The 20,715-nt window shown below is 41.5% G+C and overlaps 1 protein-coding gene and 1 pseudogene across 15 annotated transcripts in view; both read left to right on the forward strand.

The window, feature by feature from the left end:
• The window catches only part of LOC139755950 (uncharacterized), a 1,365,710-nt gene that overhangs the window by 332,940 nt on the left and 1,012,055 nt on the right, over positions 1-20,715 (forward strand). The window lies entirely within an intron of this gene.
• On the forward strand, positions 5,368-5,912 carry LOC139756167 (zinc finger BED domain-containing protein 5-like; annotated as a pseudogene).

A 20,715-nucleotide genomic window follows, 5' to 3' on the forward strand; every position in this document is an offset into this window, starting at 1 on the left:
CTGTATCTCCCGTGGACAAAGCAACTCTCTCTGGTTCCCGTATCTTCTCTAAATATGACCTGGATGACTCTAGCACTCCTTCACCCCATGATGCTCCTCTTACTAATCCTATGCCCCTGACTGCAATCTCTCTTCGAAGTTTCCGAAAAACGCTTCTTTCTCTGGACACAAGTGAGACTTATGGTCTTGATGGCATCCATCCTCGAGTACGGAAAGTGTGTGCCTTCGAAACTTGCACCTGTTTTTGCTCGTGTGTTCCGTTTCTGTATGAAAACCAGAGTTTTTCCTTCTTAGAAGCATGCGTTGGTATATCCCATCCATAAGAAGAGTGACCGTTCTAACCCCTTTAACTATCGTCCTACTGTTTGACATCTACTATTTCTTTGAAGCCCTCCTCAGCTCCATATCCTCAGACATCTTTAATCTCTATCTTCTCTCTGATCACAACTATGGCTTCCTTAAGGCAAGAACCACTGATAATCTCCTTTGCTGTCTTACTAATTCCTGATTATCATCCCTGAAAAATCTTGGGGAATCCTATGTAGTTGACCTTCATATGTCCAAACCTTTTGACAGGGTGTGGCATCGGGGTCTTGACCCTAAGCTCCCCTATTGTGGCTTCCCTCCTTCTCTTTTCTCCTTCATACCTAGCTTCCTCTCCGGCCGATCTATCTCCGTGGTTATTGATGGATCAGCCACTCCCCCTTTCTTCATCAACAGCGGTGTCTTTTAAGGTTCTGTCCTGTCCCTTGCACTTTTTCTTCTTTATATCAACAATTCATTTTCTACAAATATCGAATGCACTCCTACGCTAACGACTCGACGCCATTCCTCCACATCCTTTAATCTGCTCCTCCTCACTCGTTGTACATATCGTCTCAACACAACTTCCTCAGTAAACTCAGACTTGGACAGGATATCTCGGTGGAGTACACAAAATCTGATTAAGGTTAATGCCTCCAAGACCCAGTTTTTGCCCATCTCTCTACCAAAAATACCCCAAACTTTCCTCTCCCCTTCGACGATTTTGTAATTCCATTTCTTGACTCTGAACATACTTGGTATTACTGTAACATCCTCATTATCTTGGAACCCCACATTACAGAAATGGTTAAGTCTACCTTTAAGACACTGAGAGTCTGTTTAGATGTCGGAATTTCTTTTCTTCAGAGTAGTTGCTCCGTCTGTACTAAGGACTGGTTCGTCCTTGAATGGAGTACTGCTCTCACTTACGAGGTGGTTCTCGCTCTGCGTCCTTACTTGACAGAGTTGAGTCGAAAGCGGTCCGATTTGCAAACTCTCCTAGGCTAAGTTTAAAACTTAACTCACTTGGCCTAAACCGCAATGTTGGTTCACTTTCCCTCTTTTATAGGTATTACTTTGGATTTTGTTCCCGCGAGCTGACTCCATGTGTGCCCCCACCATTAGGTAGACCAAACAATACTCGGACTGCTGTTGCATCACATTATTACTTGGCCGCTGGCAACTTGAGGGTGGGCCGTTTTGATAACTGTTTCTTTCCCTACACCTCGAAAGCTTGGAACTTTCTGCCGTCTTATGTCTTTCCTAATAACGAACTGGTTCTATCTTAAAGACAAGGTTTTCACTCCCTGCTCAGTCTGTGTTTTCCTTTGTCTCATATTTTTCCCTTTATTTAACCTCTTTATATTATGATTAAGGTCCGGTCTTGATGTGGACTATTGTCTGTGAAAGAAGCCTCCAGCGAGAAAAAAGAATCGCATCCAGCAATACGCGAACACTACAATACGCTTCCCACTTCAACACTAGAATATGTTTCTCGCTTTTGGTCAATACATTTCGAGCAGAAAGAACTTGCAGAGAAGATCCAAATGAGACTACCAAAGATTATACCAGAATTAAGGGAACTTGCATACACGGAAAGGCTAGAGTCTTCGAATTTGCCCACAGTGGAAGAAAGAAGTGTGAAGAGTGACCTGATCTCAACAATTAAGTTTTTGTATAGCAGTTTGATGACGTAAAGAGTAAACTTCTTAGAATGATGTACTGAAGTATTTTGTGAAGTGTTTAATGAAAGAGTAAATACGTCCAGCGTACAAAAGTTTTTAAAGTTGTATGATAGGGAAAGTCTCAAGAAATGGGGCCCCACGAAGGTAGAATTCCCTCCCCGCACAGAATAAAAAGGCTACCATAAATGGGTAATTACTTACACACACACACACACACACACACACGCACACATTATACACCTGAGCATCCCTCCGTGAGTCCTCATGCCATACACATAAACACTGCTCCCCACCAGACATGACCGTTACAAATCACGAACATAAATGCGATAATTTTCTTCTATTCTTCCTTCATCATCGTTCATCTTCAATCCTTTTTCTACCTTTTTCTCCAGGCTTCTATTTTCTTCATCTTTTGTCAAATTTCCTGTACCCTCTTTTCCCTTTTCCTCTGGTTCTGTGCCTCATCCTCTTAGGCTAATTATCCCTATCTCTTCTCAGAAACGAACCAGGGAGTCTGCCAAGAAATTCTAAAGCCTAATTAAAAAGTTTAAAGCATCCTCCGGCAGGATCTGGTTTAAGGGTCTCAAGGGCGACCTCGTCCTTATTGACCACGAAGGTCAAGGTCTCTTCTTATGCAAGTCTACCCTGTGCACAGCGACAGGAACGCGCGCGCGCGCGCGCACACACACACACACACACACACACACACACACACACACACACACACACACACACAACCACAAATAGGTGAAATCCTTTTCCCTTCATTATGTTCATATCTCTAACCATCCGACTGACTGACGGTGCGCGCGGGACGTGTTCGAAGCGCAAGATAAGAGGTCTTGTGTGTGGCATATGGTCGAGGTGGAAGAGGACGGTGGTGATGAGGTGGAAGTGGGGGTCAGGTTGAGGTGGTGACCATCACAGTGCAGTAGTGATGCATTGTGTACGGGACCCACCACTAAAGAGCCTCTGGTTGACTCTCGCGGGACTGTACCTTTAGCGGTAGATATCCTATTGCTACAGTCACTCCTACAAGCTGCTGGTCCCTGCCACACACCCTGGCAGGTTCCTCTCTTCCCTTCACCACTTCGCCTCACTACCACCAGCGCCTCGCAGTAATACTTGGAATGGGTTCGTGATGGCCACTCTCACTGTGGCTCTGATGCCTCATTTTCCAGCATGACAGTGAATCTGGCAACATATTGTCGGGTCTTCCTCGCCCATAACGTGGCTGCTGAGTCCCTGTCAGGAACCTTTGTCATGGCAAATACGAGTCTGATGGAAGGTCAGTAAATCTAGTATTGTTAAAACGGTCATCATATTCCCTCCCAAATACCTAACGTGAATAGTTATAATGTCTGCTGCATAAAGTTATTTTTCAGTTTTCTTTTAACTACCCCGAGACCAATTTCCATTAAAGAGTCCCGGTTTTACTAAGACTTTTCCAAAGGCTCTTGTTGCCCAAGACTGCATTACTTCCAGTAGCAGGGAAATGTAGTATTCCTTTGGGGTGAGAAGTTAATGAGACTGTATTCCCAATGATACAGCTTTGCCTTAGGTGACTTTTCGCTTGCAAGTGGAGTCCTCTAACATCTGCATGTTATGAAATACTAAGAGAGAATCATTGATAGTGTTTAAATTCTGTGTGTCTTATCTGTAGACTGTGATAAAAGAAAATCTGATTCTGAATTCATATCGCAAAATATCTTTTCCGTGATTCATTATGGTACTAAGCTGTGCTCCCAGGACGACTACCTCCTTCAGTGTCGTGACTGCAGCTTTAAATTAGCTGCTGAGACAAGTGTCCTGGGTCACCATTACCTACAGCTAGCTGCTTCACCAGGTTTACAGTATTTATTTCCCAGTGTCTAGCCGAGCTTGTTGCCAGTACTGCTGCAGAGACTGCCACTTCTCCAGAATATTCCGTCGTTGTGCTTACGCAAAATCAGTCCTGTTACTAATAGTACGGTCAGTAATGTTCCTTCCTGCACCACTTCCTACATCCTGCCTGCCTGCCTGACCTGTAGACGTTACTGCTGTAAGTTTTACCACCATGAGCAAGAAGTTCCTCCCTACCCCGTCTTGACCACAGCTGTTTATACCACAGCCTCGGTGATACCAAGCTCCCTCGCAACACCAGTGGTACCAGCACAAATGTAAACATCGCCACATGAAATGTGACACGAACACGGACAAGATTGCTCCTAATATAACTGACAGCATCATTGTAAGTCTACCAATACTAGTAAAACTAAGATCAACACAAGTAATACAACTAACAAAGCAAGCAAAACAATAGAATGTTTTTGGAGCTGCAGGAAGTTCATTCTGAGGATCCTGGTTATTGAATACATACATTACCTCGCATGATTGCATGACTGATGAAGAAAATCTTATTCTATATCACAAAATGGCCGTCTAGTCTTATCCCTTGTCTATGGACGCTTCGAGCATGCTGCCAGACGTACGGTGATTAATTCCGATCCACAGATGCCAACAATTCATCCATCTTCTTGGCAGGATAGAAATTGCTGGTCGCTGAGATGATATATTTTATGTCAAGATATGTTTATGGTGAGCGGGAGGGTTGTGCCTGGCAATATGGGCGGTATAAAGAGGATAATGGCGGAGTTGGTGATTATACCGCTGAACGACGTCATTTTGCCGTTGTCCGACGACGTGGAGCGTCTGCTCGGCATCTTCAAGGTGTTACCGGACCAGTATATGATATTTAGTGGTAATTGTTTCTGATATTTTCTGGCTATGAATCCCAACATTGTCTTTGTTCCTCACAGTTGGACATTGTTTTGTATACGAAATGTCGTTACTGATAACGACCCAAAGATCCTTCTTATCAGCCAACTCGGGAAAAGACTTACCAACCCTTTGTATATTCGTACATGTAGTTTGTGTTGCAGGCATGCAAAGCTTTGCATTTTTCCATGTATGTTCTTCCACTGAGCTTTCGTATCATCGCCAACTTGGAAATTTTTTCCCCAAATCCTTTCTCTAGAGCATTGGTTCAGAAACTGGGGACCATGTTCCATGTGGGGGACCTTTTTGCCTCTTGAAGGGTGCCATAGTGTTGCACAACACTTGAGTGAAGGTTGAGGAGGGGTACAAAAGGGTAGAGAGAAGGAGGCAGACCAGCCACAAAAACCCAGCGAATGGCGGTTCTAAGTTGAGCTTTGTTGCTCGGGTTCTGCCAAAATCTCCAATTGCTATATCTCTTCATTGTATGATTCATAAGCAAGTCCTTCCATCTAAAGCACTCCCCTAGGCAGTCGTGGGAAACTCTGAATATGAATATAGACAGTAGGATTTGTGAAAAGAAATGCTCTCAACGCGCCTTTTCAAGAGACTATGCAAGTATATGGACTCTCTTCACGAAACCCTCCACTTCCACACTGCAGTTCGCTGGCTATCTAAAGGCGATGTTGTCCAGCGTGTATTTGCGCTCAGAAAAGAGCTCAAACTCTTTCTCAGGATCGAGAACAAATTGGATTTGCTCTCAGCACGGTTTGGGAATGGCTTGGAAATACGACTTGCCTCCCTTGTGGACATATTTGAACAACTGAACACAGTAAACCTGGAATTACAAGAAAGGGGAAGCTTGACAATTGACTTTTTTGGATGAAAGCAAAGCCTTCATTTGTATTATGAAAAATTAAAGGCGCAAAGTTGGCCTGGGTGACTTCGCTACACAGTTTGTTGCCCAGCATATGGAGGGCTCGGAAGAGGAATTTAAAGCTTACTCCACAGAAAGTCTTAGTCAAACGTCTCAACCACCAAGGGACTCTATCACTGCTCCAGTGACATCTACAGGTGATGACAGCGATGCTGCTAAGACTTGAGCTTCTGAATCTTGAAGATTCAGGCGTCATGATCAAGGCTGAAGTTGAATCCTTCATAGTGTAATGGTCATCGATGCCAGCTAGCTACCCGAACTTATGTGACTTAGTGTTTCACCACACGTTATGTGACCTAATGTTCCGCCACCTCTTAATTGACCTCGTGTTCCGCCAACTCTTATGTGACCTCGTGTTCCGCCAACTCTTATGTGACCTCGTGTTCCGCCACCTCTTATGTGACCTCGCGTTCCGCCACCCCTTACGTGACCTTGTGTTCCGCCACCTCTTGTGTGACCTAGTGTACCGCCACCTCTTATGTGACCTAGTGTTCCGCTACACCTTGTGTGAACTAGTGTTCCGCTACCTCTTGTGTGACCTAGTGTTCCAACACCTCTTATGTGACCTAGTGTTCCAACACCTCTTATGTGACCTGGTGTTCCTCCATCAATCTGCTCTTGTGAGGTAATTTTCTCACCTTCTCCACATCAAGACATAATACTGGACCAGACTGGAGGAGGAGCACGACCTATGATGCGCTCTGAGTGTGACAAAACCAAGAGTCAAGAAGCTGGTTGTTGATATGCTGCCTCACCATCACACTGAGGAAAAACTGGATGCAAAAAAAAAAAGTTTTGCGGTGTGTTTGAGAGGTATCTCTAACATACTCTCACAACTTTCATCTCGTAATTTTTCCACGCGAGGAATTTGTAGTGTTTTGTCTGTGAACGTGTTCAGAAAAGGTAAGCCCCTGTATCTTACCATTATGAAATATACATTATATATGTAATCAGGGCCAACAGTGTTTTAGAGCAGACTAGGATAGGGGGCCAATAAGAAGGAAACTATATGTAAAAGCGTTGATGACTTTGAGAACTACTGTTTTGTTCATAAAATGAAGATTAAAAAAGAAATTTGGACAAGAACTGATCCTTGCTACTCCCAGCCACTCAACGCCTTACCATCTAAACCAACCCGTTGTTTTTAAATATTATCCTGGTAATTGCTTATCAAACTTTCATCAGGAAGTTTTGTGAAAAATCCGTTGCACCAGCCAATATCGTATGCTCTAAAAATGTCCAAAATTTATCCGTTTAGAATTGATTTTGATACAGGTTTTCATATCTTGCAATATCAGTTTTTAGATGCCTTCCAAGTCATCCCCGTTTTCGATGATAAAAAAAATGCTTTCTGTCTATTTTCTACTAAAATTTCAAAAAGGCTTCAAATTAAAACAGCCACCACGACTTATAGCTGGCGAGGCAGACATCCATCCTTAGCTACTGGAGCGATCACTGATCCTGGAAACTGTTACACATCAGTTCTGATTACATAATGCCAAGGTACTTGATCAGGTCGTTCTGAACAAGATGTGTCCCAGTGTGTAGTGTGTGAAGGCTCCGGAATTTCAAGTATTTCTGGCGTTTTTCTCAGAGTATACCTGAATTTATAGAATCTTTGTCTAAATGACTTTTGAAGGTATTTATAGTCTTAGCATTAACCACCTCTGACGCTAACTTATTCCAGTGTTCAACACACCTGTTCCATTTGTCCTGGTAACCGTATTTTCTTGTAATTTGAGATATTCGTGATTTACTTTATTGAACTTATTCAGAATTCAAACACTTGGATTTAAGTCGCCGCAAAGTCTACGTTTTTTAAGGGAGAAAAGATCCAATCGTTTTAGCCTCTCTTCGTTTGCCAGATTTCTAATGGATGGGATCAATTTTGTCGCGCGTCTTTGTACTTGCTCTGATTTTTCTTCTTTTTTTTATAGTCTGTGGACCAAAACCGGACTGCATATTCAAGATGTAGTCTTACTAGAGAATTATAAAGTGACTTTTTTTTTGGTTTCTTGTAATCTACGTTCCTGGCTATGAGGCCTTACGTTTGGTTGCCTTTTTTACTTGCTGCTTAACACTGTTTGGTGTATTTCGGATTGTTGCTAACGACAACTCCAAGGTCCTTTTCTTTATTTACTGCAGTTAGAGAGTTTCCGAATAGTTTGTCGTCGTAACGTATATTCTTGTCTGCAAAGTGCGTAATTTTACACTTGTCTACAATAAACTTCGTTTGCCATCTGTCCAACCACTATGCTAGTAACTTCGAATAGTTTCGCAGTCTCGCCTGTTTACAGCTCTACCTCCTAGCTTCGTATCGTCAGCAGATTTGGAGATCTTGGATATGAGACCGAGTTCTACGTCATTAACATGTATCATAAAAAGAATTTGGCCTAGGACCGATCCCTGTGGCACACCACTTGTTACGTCCAGCCAGTCTGAAGCTTCGCCGTTTAATACTACGCGCTGATTTATTCCAGTAAGCCAGTCTCTGATCCATGTACTGAGTTCTTCACTAATTCCATGTGCTTTGAGTTTATGTAAAAGTCTTGTGAGGTACTTTATGGAAAGCCTTTTGGAAATCTAAGTATACTACATCAGACGGTACTTCATCCCAATTCTGATGAATAACATTAAAAGATTCCAGCAAAATTGTCAATTAGGATCTTCCATAGCGGAAACCGTGTTGGTTGTCCGATACAATTTTGTGTTTTAGAAACGTGACAATTTTATCTCGTATTATTTTTCCATCGTTTTACCTAACCCTGACGTAAGGCTGATTGGGCGGTAGCTCGAAGCACACTTTTTGGTCTTCTTTTATATATATAGGAGTAACATTAGCACCTGACCATCTGATAGAGATTTGTTCAATATTTGTTTTATGGGGTATATCAGCTGCCTCCTGACCTTATTAAAAAATCATGGAGCTAAGTTATCTGGTTCGTTGGATTTGTTAGGATTTGATTGGTCTAGGTATTTAAGTACTTCAGAGATCTTAATTTCTCAAACCTTCAACTCATCAGATCCTTGAAATATTTTCATTGGTTGTGGTATTCGAGATGATTCTTCAGTTGTGAATACGGAGTTAAAGGAATAATTTAGTATGGTAGCCATTTCATTGTCAGAAGTTAGCGTGTCATGTTCGTTTCGTAATGGTCCAAATCCTTTTATTACTGTCTTCCTTTGTCTTATCTATTCGAAGAATTCATTTGGATAATTCTTAACTTTCAAGGAAATTCTTTTTTCTTCCTCATTTATTGTTTTATGACCTTACGCTCTAAGGTCTTATGACCTTACGCAACCCAGTACCTTCATGTCCTCCTCATCTACACGTACCCTCAATCCATAACCCCCCCCCCCTTTCCTGCTATGCCCACACTGCATCAGGACACTCCGATCTGCCTTTTTGGGTAGAGTACAATTTTTTTTTTCTTTTCACACGATCAACCTGCTACACGCTACATGTCCACAGGCATTTCATTTCTAGCAGATACAACCCTTTCCTTTGCATTCAGAGCTGAAGACACGTCCATACACCGATGTCGAGACCAAAGTATCGTACTGTACAGACACTTGTCTCTACTTCCACGCTCTGAGGCACACACCCCCAAGACCTTAGCTCCCTTTTCCACCCTGAGACACCCTTCGGCCTCCATGGATCTATCCGCTGCCGCCCCTACTCATAGGTACATAACGTACTCCACTTCCTCCAGGCGCCTGAATCACACTCACACTCAAACAGTCCTCTATCTCACCACATCTGTGGCAGCTCGCTTTCTTACTTTTCATCACTTGAACTTTTAGACTGCCTTTACTCTTCCAAACTCTGTCATCAGCCTCTGGATTCTCTGTCTATAGTTTACGACGTGAGACTTAGTCATCCATAGCCAGTACTGGTAAGCCTCCCCTGCTACCCAACACTTCCAGCTCACTCACAACAGACCCATCCTATGCTCCAAGATCTTCATGTTTACCTTCCTTACCATCCTTCGTATAAAAAGATTAGATATGTCATTTCCAGCAAGGCTTTCACTACCTCGTGTGTCTCTACCGGTCCATTCGCCAAGACTTGATTGCTCCACAACGCACTTCGTCCCCGAACATATAATGCTTGCCTCCCTGTCATTTGACACAATCAACAGTTATTCAAAATTTTCTTCATATTTTCACAACTTTGTCTACTGCCGTCTCCATGTTTGCTCTCCTCAGTCTCAGATTTCTTTGTCCTCCAGACCTATGTCACTTCTTTTCAGAAAATCTTTATTTACCCGTCCAGTTTGTCAATTGCTGTCCTATTTATCAGTTCTCTTATGTATCGGATGAACCTCCACTCCTTTCTCTTGTATTCCTCCCAATCACTCGCATTCACTGTCTACAGATCCTTAATCAGATTATGAAGAGGTTAATGAAAGGGAAAAGAGACGTGAGAAAGTATTTGCATATTTGCGAGAAAGTGAAAGCCTGTCTCTCTTAAGGTAAGCGCCAAGGCATAGTTATTGGGAAAGACGTGAAAGGATGGAGTGTTTCAACTTTGAGGTGTAAGGAAAGAAACCGTTATCAAAACGGCTCATCCTTGGTGTTGCCAGTGGCCACACAGTAATCATATGACGCAGTCTTGCCACGTAGTGCCTGGTGTAATGGTGGGGACATATTGGAAAGCGTTTGGTCTAACGAAGAAAAACGAACTGGTGGCATGGTGTGTCATTTACATTAATATGGAATATATTATGTTTGTCTTTCGAATACGTTCGTAGTTCTTTATCCACATCCACTCTTTTACAAGTGCCTACATTACTTTAGATTTGCATCATAGTTATCATAGAAAATATATATCCGATATCTCATACATTTCCGTTTTCTTCACAAACCCATCAGCTGCTACACACTTGCCTGTCACTCATTTATTAGTATCACTTACGTCACTCTTGCCTTGGCCGCCAATGTACAGTTCTATATCTCCTTTAAAATTTTCCTTAAAGCTCTCTTAGCTTACACTATATATATATATATATATATATATATATATATATATATATATATATATATATATATATTTTTTTTTTTTTTTTTTTTTTTTTAGCTTTGTCGCTGTCTCCCGCGTTTGCGAGGTAGCGCAAGGAAACAGACGAAAGAAATGGCCCAACCCCCCCCCCATACACACGTACATACACACGTCCACACACGCAAATATACATACCTACACAGCTTTCCATGGTTTACCCCAGACGCTTCACATGCCCTTGATTCAATCCACTGACAGCACGTCAACCCCTGTATACCACATCGCTCCAATTCACTCTATTCCTTGCCCTCCTTTCACCCTCCTGCATGTTCAGGCCCCGATCACACAAAATCTTTTTCACTCCATATTTCCACCTCCAATTTGGTCTCCCTCTTCTCCTCGTTCCCTCCACCTCCGACACATATATCCTCTTGGTCAATCTTTCCTCACTCATTCTCTCCATGTGCCCAAACCATTTCAAAACACCCTCTTCTGCTCTCTCAACCACGCTCTTTTTATTTCCACACATCTCTCTTACCCTTACGTTACTTACTCGATCAAACCACCTCACACCACACATTGTCCTCAAACATCTCATTTCCAGCACATACATCCTCCTGCGCACAACTCTATCCATAGCCCACGCCTCGCAGCCATACAACATTGTTGGAACCACCTATTCCCTCAAACATACCCATTTTTGCTTTCCGAGATAATGTTCTCGACTTCCACACATTTTTCAAGGCTCCCAAGGTTTTCGCCCCCTCCCCCACCCTATGATCCACTTCCGCTTCCATGGTTCCATCCGCTGCCAGATCCACTCCCAGATATCTAAAACACTTCACTTCCTCCAGTTTTTCTCCATTCAAACTCACCTCCCAATTGACTTGACCCTCAACCCTACTCTACCTAATTACCTTGCTCTTATTCACATTTACTCTTAACTTTCTTCTTCCACACACTTTACCAAACTCAGTCACCAGCTTCTGCAGTTTCTCACATGAATCAGCCACCAGCGCTGTATCATCAGCGAACAACAACTGACTCACTTCCCAAGCTCTCTCATCCCCAACAGACTTCATACTTGCCCCTCTTTCCAGGACTCTTGCATTCACCTCCCTAACAACCCCATCCATAAACAAATTAAACAACCATGGAGACATCACACACCCCTGCCGCAAACCTATTTTCACTGAGAACCAATCACTTCCTCTCTTCCTACACGTACACATGACTTATATCCTCGATAAAAACCTTTCACTGCTTCTAACAACTTGCCTCCCACACCATATATTCTTAATACCTTCCACAGAGCATCTCTATCAACTCTATCATATGCCTTCTCCAGATCCATAAATGCTACATACAAATCCATTTGCTTTTCTAAGTGTTTCTCACATACATTCTTCAAAGCAAACACATGATCCACACATCCTCTACCACTTCTGAAACCACACTGCTCTTCCCCAATCTGATGCTCTGTACATGCCTTCACCCTCTCAATCAATACCCTCCCATATAATTTACCAGGAATACTCAACAAACTTATACCTCTGTAATTTGAGCACTCACTCTTATCCCCTTTGCCTTTGTACAATGGCACTATGCACGCATTCCGCCAATCCTCAGGCACCTCACCATGAGTCATACATACATTAAATAACCTTACCAACCAGTCAATAATACAGTCACCCCTTTTTTAATAAATTCCACTGCAATACTATCCAAACGTGCTGCCTTGCCGGCTTTCATCTTCCCGCAAAGCTTTTACTACCTCTTCTCTGTTTACCAAATCATTTTCCCTAACCCTCTCACTTTGCACACCACCTCGACCAAAACACCCTATATCTGCCACTCTATCATCAAACACATTCAACATACCTTCAAAATACTCACTCCATCTCCTTCTCACATCACCACTACTTGTTATCACCTCCCCATTTGCGCCCTTCACTGAAATTCCCATTTGCTTCCTTGTCTTACGCACTTTATTTACCTCCTTCCAGAACATCTTTTTATTCTCCCTAAAATTTAATGATACTCTCTCACCCCAACTCTCATTTGCCCTCTTTTTCACCTCTTGCACCTTTCTCTTGACCTCCTGTCTCTTTCTTTTATACATCTCCCACTCATATATATGTATATATATCAAAGTCAAAATACAAGGAGGGGAGGGTTTCTAGCCCCCCGCTCCCGTCCCCTTTAGTCGCCTTCTACGACACGTGAGGAATGCGTGGGAAGTATTCTTTCTCCCATATCCCCAGGGATAGGGACTTTCTAAAAGGGGATACAGAAGGAGTCGTCACGCGGGGAGTGCTCAGCCTCCTCGAAGGCTCTGTCTAAATGTGTGTGGATGTAACCAAGATCAGAAAAAAGGAGAGATAGGTAGTATGTTTGAGGAAAGGAACGTGGATGTTTGGGCTCTGAGAGAAACGAAGCTCAAGGGTAAAGGGAAGAGTGGTTTGGCAATGTCTTGGGAGTAAAGTCAGGAGTTAGTGAGAGGACAAGAGCAAGGGAAGGAGTAGCACTACTACTGAAACAGGAGTGGTGGGAGTATGTGATAGTGTAAGAAAGTAAGATTGATGTAGGTAAAACTGAAAGTTGATGGAGAGATAGGTGATTTTTGATGCATATGCACCTGGGCATGAGAAGAAAGATCATGAGAGGCAAGTGTTTTGGGAGCAGCTGAATGAGTGTGTTAGTAGTTTTGATGCACGAGACCGGGTTATAGTGATGGGTGATTTGAATGCAGAGGTGCGTAATGTGGCAGTTGAGGGAATGATTGGTATACATGGGGTGTTCAGTGTTGTAAATGGAAATGGTGAAGAGCTTTTAGATTTATGTGCTGAAAAAGGACTGGTGATTGGGAATACCTGGTTTAAGAGAGAGATACATAAGTATACGTATATAAGTAGGAGAGATGGCCAGAGAGCGTTATTGGATTACGTGTTAATTGATAGGCGCGAGAAAGAGACTTTTGGATGTTAATGTGCTGAGAGGTGCAACTGGAGGGATGCCTGATCATAATCTTGTGGAGGCGAAGGTGAAGATTTGTAGAGGTTTTAAGAAAAGAAGAGAGAATGTTGGGGTGAAGGGAGTGGTGAGAGTAATTGAGCTTGAGAAGGAGACTTGTGTGAGGAAGTACCAGGAGAGACTGGGTACAGAATGGAAAAAGGTGAGAACAAAGGAGGTAAGGGGAGTGGGGGAGGAATGAGATGTATTTAGGGAAGCAGTGATGGCGTGCGCAAAAGATGCTTGTGGCATGAGAAGCATGGGAGGTGGACAGATTAGAAAGGGTAGTGAGTGGTGGGATGGAGAAGTAAGATTATTAGTGAAAGAGGAGAGAGAGGCATTTGGACGATTTTTGCAGGGAAGTAATGCAAATGAGTGGGAGATGTATAAAAGAAAGAGGCAGGAGGTAAAGAGGAAGGTGCAAGAGGTGAAAGGGTGAAAAAGAGGGCAAATGAGAGTTGGGGTGAGAGAGTATCATTAAATCTTAGGGAGAATAAAAAGATGTTTTGGAAGGAGGTAAATAACGTGCGTAAGACTAGGGAGCAAATGGGAACTTAAGTGAAGGGGCTAATGGGGAGGTGATAACAAGTAGTGGTGATGTGAGAAGGAGATGGAGTGAGTATTTTGAAGGTTTGTTGAATGTGTTTGATGATAGAGTGGCAGATATAGGGTGTTTTGGTCGAGGTGGTGTGCAAAGTGAGAGGGTTAGGGAAAATGATTCGGTAAACAGAGAAGAGGCAGTAAAAACTTTGCGGAAGATGAAGGCCGGCCAGGCAATGGGTTTGGATGGTATTGCAGTGGAATTTATTAAAAAAAAAGGGGGTGACTGTATTGTTGACTGGTTGGTAAGGTTATTTAATGTATGTATGATTCATCGCGAGGTGCCTGAGGATTGGCGGAATGCGTGCATAGTGCCATTGTACAAAGGCAAAGGGGATAAGAGTGAGTGCTCAAATTACAGAGGTATAAGTTTGTTGAGTATTCCTGATAAATTATATGGGAGGGTATTGATTAAGAGGGTGAAGGCATGTACAGAGCATCAGATTGGGGAAGAGCAGTGTGGTTTCAGAAGTGGTGGAGGATGTGTGGATCAGGTGTTTGCTTTGAAGAATGTATGTGAGAAATACTTAGAAAAGCAGATGGATTTGTATGTAGCATTTATGGATCTGGAGAAACCATATGATAGAGTTGATAGAGATGCTTTGTGGAAGGTATTAAGAATATATGGTGTGGGAGGCAAGTTGTTAGAAGCAGTGTAAAGTTTTTATCGAGGATGCAAGGCGTGTGTACGTGTAGGAAGAGAGGAAAGTGATTGGTTCTCAGTGAATGTAGGTTTGCGACAGGGGTGTGTGATGTCTCCATGGTTGTTTAATTTGTTTACGGATGGGGTTGTTAGGGAGGTGAATGCAAGAGTTTTGGAAAGAGTGGCAAGTATGCGGTCTGTTGTGGATGAGAGAGCTTGGGAAGTGAGTCAGATGTTCTTCGATGATGATACAACGCTGGTGGCTGATTCATGTGAGAAACTGAAGAAGCTGATGACTGAGTTTGGTAAAGTGTGTGAAAGAAGAAAGTTGAGAGTAAATGTGAATAAGAGCAAGGTTATCAGGTACAGTAGGGTTGAGGGTCAAGTCAATTGGGAGGTAAGTTTAAATGGAGAAAAACTGGAGGAAGTGAAGCGTTTTAGATATCTGGGAGTGGATTTGGTAGCGGATGGAACCATGGAAGCGGAAGTGAATCATAGGGTGGGGGAGGGGGGCGAAAATTCTGGGAGCCTTGAAGAATGTGTGGAAGTCGAGAAAATTATATCGGAAAGCAAAAATGGGTATGTTTGAAGGAATAGTGGTTCCAACAATGTTGTGTGGTTGCGAGGCGTGGGCTATGAATAGCGTTGTGCGCAGGAGGGTGGATGTGCTGGAAATGAGATGTTTGAGGACAATATGTGGTGTAAGGTGGTTTGATCGAGTAAGTAATAACTGGGTAAGAGAGATGTGTGGTAATAAAAAGAGTGTGGTTGAGAGAGCAGAAGAGGGTGTTTTGAAATGGTTTGGTCACATGGAGAGAATGAGTGAGGAAAGATTGACCAAGAGGATATGTGTGTGTGAGGTGGAGGGAACTAGAAGTGGGAGACCTAATTGGAGGTGGAAAGATGGAGTGAAAAAGATTTTGAGTGATCGGGGCCTGAACATGCAGGAGGGTGAAAGGCGTGCAAGTAATAGAGTGAATTGGAACGGTGTGGTATACCGGGGTCGACGTGCTGTCAGTGGATTGAACCAGGGCATGTGAAGCGTCTTGGGTAAACCATGGAAAGTTCTGTGGGGCCTGGATGTAGAAAGGGAGCTGTGGTTTCGGTGCATTATTACATGACAGGTAGAGACTGAGTGTGAACGAATGGGGCCTTTGTTGTCTTCCTAGCGCTACCTCGCGAACATGAGGGGGGGAGGGGGTTGTTATTACATGTGTGGCGAGGTGGCGATGGGACAGTATGAATTATGTACATGTATATATATGTGTGTGTCTGTGTGTATATATATATGTATACGTTGAAATGTATAGGTATGTATATTTGCGTGTGTGGACGTGTATGTATACACATGTGTATGTGGGTTGGTTGGATCATTCTTTCGTCTGTTTCCTTGCGCTACCTCGCTAACGCGGGAGACAGCGACAAAGCAAAATAAATAAATGAATAAATATATATATATATATATATATATATATATATATATATATATATATATACATATATATATATATATATATATACTATCCTCCTCCATGATATATAAGTTTTACTATAATTTGTCGCTATATCCCGCGTTAGATAGGTAGCGCAAGGAAACACGAAAGAATAGCCCAACCCATCCACATACACATGTATATACTTACACGTCCACACACGCACATACACATACCTATATATATCATACCTATATATGTCTGTGTATTTACATACACAGACATATACATATTTACACATGTACATAATTCATACCTGCTGTCTTTAATCATTCCCGTCGACACACCGCCACACATGAGATGACAACCCCCTCCCCAAGCACACGCTCGAGGTAGCGGTAAGAAAAGACAGCAAAGGCCACATTCGTTCACACTTAGTCTCTAGCTGTCATGTATAATGCACCGAAATCACAACTTCCTTTCCACATCTAGGCCCCACAAAACTTTCCATGGTTTACCCCAGACGCTTCACATGCTCTGGTTCAATCCATTGACAGCACGTTGATCCCAGTATACCGCATCGTCCCAATTCACTCTATTATTTGCACGTCTTTCACCCTCCTGCATGTTCAGGCCCCGATCGCTCAAAATCTTTTTCACTCCATCCTTCCACCTCCAATTTGGTCTCCCACTTCTCGTTCCCTCTACCTCTGTCACATGTACCCTCTTTGTCAATCTTTCCTCACTCATTCTCTCCATGTGAACAAGCCATTTCAGTACACCCTCTTCTGCTCTCTCAACCACTCTCTTTTTATTACCACACATCTCTTACCCTTTCATTACTTACTCGATCAAACCGCCTCACACCACATAGTCCTCAAACATCTCATTTCCAACACATCCACCATCCTCCGCACAACCCTATCTATACCCACACCTCGCAACCATATAACTTTGTTGAACCACTATTTCTTCAAACATACCCATGTTTGCTTTCCAAGATAATGTTCTTGCCTTCCACACATTTTTCAACGCTCCCAGAACTTTTGCCCCCTCCCCCACCCCGTGACTCACTTCCGCTTCCATGGTTCCATCCGCTGCCAAATCCACTCCCAGATATCTTAAACACTTCACTTCCTCCAGTTTTTCTCTCCATTCAAGCTTACCTCCCAAATGACTTGTCCCTCAACCCTACTGTACCAAATAACCTTGCTCTTATTCACATTTACTCTCAGCTTTCTTTTTTCACACACTTTACCAAACTCAGTCACCAGCTTCTGCAGTTTCTCACACGAATCAGCTACCAGCGATGTATCATCATCGAACAACAACTGACTCATTTTCCAAGCCCTCTCATCCAGAACAGACTGCGTTCTTGCCCCTCTCTCAAAAACTCTTGCATTCCCCTCCCTAAGAACCCCATCCATAAACAAATTAAACAACCATGGAGACATCACGCACCCCTGCCGCAAACCAACATTCAGTGAGAACCAATCACTTTCCTTTCTTCATACTCGCACATATATTCCTCTCTTCCTACTCGTATATATATTCCTGTGAGTTCATGGGGGAAATAGCTAAGACGCTATTTGGTAAACAAGTGGTTGTCCAAGAAAGACAACGAGCGTATCATAAACTTGTTTTGTGGACTAGGTGAATTCTTGACAAATTTTATCAACAATAAAGTCATCCAATTTGCATAGTGCTTCACTAATATCAAGGTTATATAATTGTGTATTTAATAATAGAAGATTCAATGATAATTCTCGCGGTACTGGAATTAGTTAATAACTGAGATGGTATTACTCCAGTCAATACAGTGATCATTGCTTTTAACGTGATTAAACAAGGCATTTGATTCTTGTCCTCTTCTTATACTATTCTTATGTTGCTTAAGTCTAACAGAAAGATCCTTACCAGTCCGCCCAACATAAGACATCAATTTCTACAAGGCACTAAACAGATGTATCCAGGAGAGTTTTCTGGTGAGTTCCTGATTAAGATATTCTTTATAGTATTATTGTTGCTGAAGGCAGCATTTACATCAAAGGATTTAAGCAACATTAGAAGTAAAGTAAATTTTTATTAAAAGGGAGAACTAAAAGATTCTTGGTGTCAATGGGAGTTTTCTGTTCCTCTCTATAAAATGAGTCCTTTGCTAACTTTAGGGATTTATCAATGAAAGCTCTAGGGTACTTTAACTTAGATCCAATAGAATATATCTTCTCATACTCATCATCAATAAACTCTGGACTGCAAATACGTAATGCCCTAAGGAACATAGATTAGAAAGATGATGATTTAACTCTGTTATGTTGAGATGAGTAATAATGGATATATGAGCATACATTGGTAGGTTTTCTGTATATGCTTGACTTAAACTTGTTTCCGTGCCTATGGATCATGCAATCTAAAGGTGTTAACATACTATTATTTTAATTTTCTACATAGAATTTGATGGAAGGTACTAAATTGTTAAGTAAGGGGAGAAATGTTTGTAAATTTTCATTTATTAGCCAAACACAAAGAACATCATCTACATACCTAAGCCAAATTGCATTATAAGGTAAGATATCCTTTGGTGGTTTTTGAGCATAATATTCTCCATTGAATTGACTTACACAGTCTTTTATACACAATTGTATCAGTTCAGTGAAAACAAACTTTGAAGCAGGTAAACGAATATCGTCCAAAACATCAAATAGATATTCCGAAAGGTCATCACCTGGAACTTTTGTGAAAAGTGAATTAACATCAAAGATAACAAGTTTGAAATCAAAATTAACATTTTGTTTAGCTTTTTAACTAAATCTACATTGTTGATATTAAAATTTGATATCTTGCCCACGGACTTAATAAAGAAACTGACCATCTTGACAATTTAAGTGTGATGGAGCCTACTGAACTTACTATAGTTCTCGCTGGAAAATTTTGTTTATGTGTTTTGATAAGTCCATAGATATATGGCAATGAAGGGAACAAAGATGACAAACTTTTGATAAAAGAACCATTACCTTTCAACAACTTCAGTTCTACATTGAAATGAGAATTAACTGCTTCTAGGGGATTCTTACAGAGTTCAAAATATATTGTCAGCATTTAAAAGATCATTCTTTTGAGAGATAATTACTTTTATCCTTAATGACAACAGTGTTATCTTTATCTGCTTTAGTAATATGTATATCATTGTCTTTTGTTAGTGTTAATAGCTCTTATAAATCTTTTAGGGCAATTAGTTTCCACTGGTTTTGACAAACTGGCATAAACTAAACCCTTGCATATATCAATTTCATCATTAGATAATTTACTGTACTTCTCTAAATTGCAAAGAGACTTTGACATCAACACAGCTGGATTACCTGTTAGAGCACACAAAACTTAATCCATAGCCTAAAGCACATACGGAATCCTTATCTAGTTGTTTATTGGACAGTTTTATCACAAAACAAGGGTTCGTGTTCTTATAAGGTCCAGTCACTGTTTTCAATAAGATGATCCAACATACAATTCAGTTTCATTTGTAGCCTACTGCGTTCACTTCTTAATCTATTATAGCAATAAACCAACATCCGGTTCTTCCAGTATGTCGGTATAGTCATTTGAAAGGCACTTTTCTACTCTCTTGTAATACGAAAAGCTTCCTCCATTTCAATCTTCTTTAATTCAATAAGTTTCTTTAAAATGATGTTTTGGAATTCGTCAGATGGTCGACCAGACAGCTGCAACAACCGCTGGGGTAGGAGAGATCTTGAAATTAATATATGCAAGGGTTTAGTTTATGCCAGTTTGTCAAAACCAGTGGATCCTAATTGCCCTAAAAGATTTATAGAGCTATCAACACTTTAAAAAAAACAATGATATACATATTAATAAAGCAGATAAAGATAACACTGTTGTGATAGTGGACAAAAGTGATTATTTTTCTCAAAAGAATGATCTTTTAAAGGATGACAAAACATATTTTGAACTCTAAGAATCCCCTAGAAGCAGCTAATTCTCATTTCAATGAAGAACTGAAGTTGTTGAAAGGTAATGGTTCTCTTGTCAAAAGTTTGTCATCTTTGTCCCCTTCATTGTCATATATCTATGGACTTGTCAAAACAAATAAACAAAATTTTCCAGCGAGACCTATAGTGGGTTCAGTAGGCTCCATCACATATGAATTGTTAAAATGGTTAGTTTCTTTATTAAGCCCTTTAGTGGGTGAGATATCAAATTCTAATATGAACAATGTAGATGTAGTTAACAAGCTTAACAATATCGATGTTAATTTTGATTTCAAACTTGTTAGCTTTGATGTTTCCTCACTTTTCACAAAAGTTCCAGTTGATGACCTTTTAGAA

Source organism: Panulirus ornatus, chromosome 20 (genome assembly GCF_036320965.1).
Source record: "Panulirus ornatus isolate Po-2019 chromosome 20, ASM3632096v1, whole genome shotgun sequence".
In the NCBI taxonomy this organism is placed as follows: Eukaryota; Metazoa; Arthropoda; class Malacostraca; order Decapoda; family Palinuridae; genus Panulirus; species Panulirus ornatus.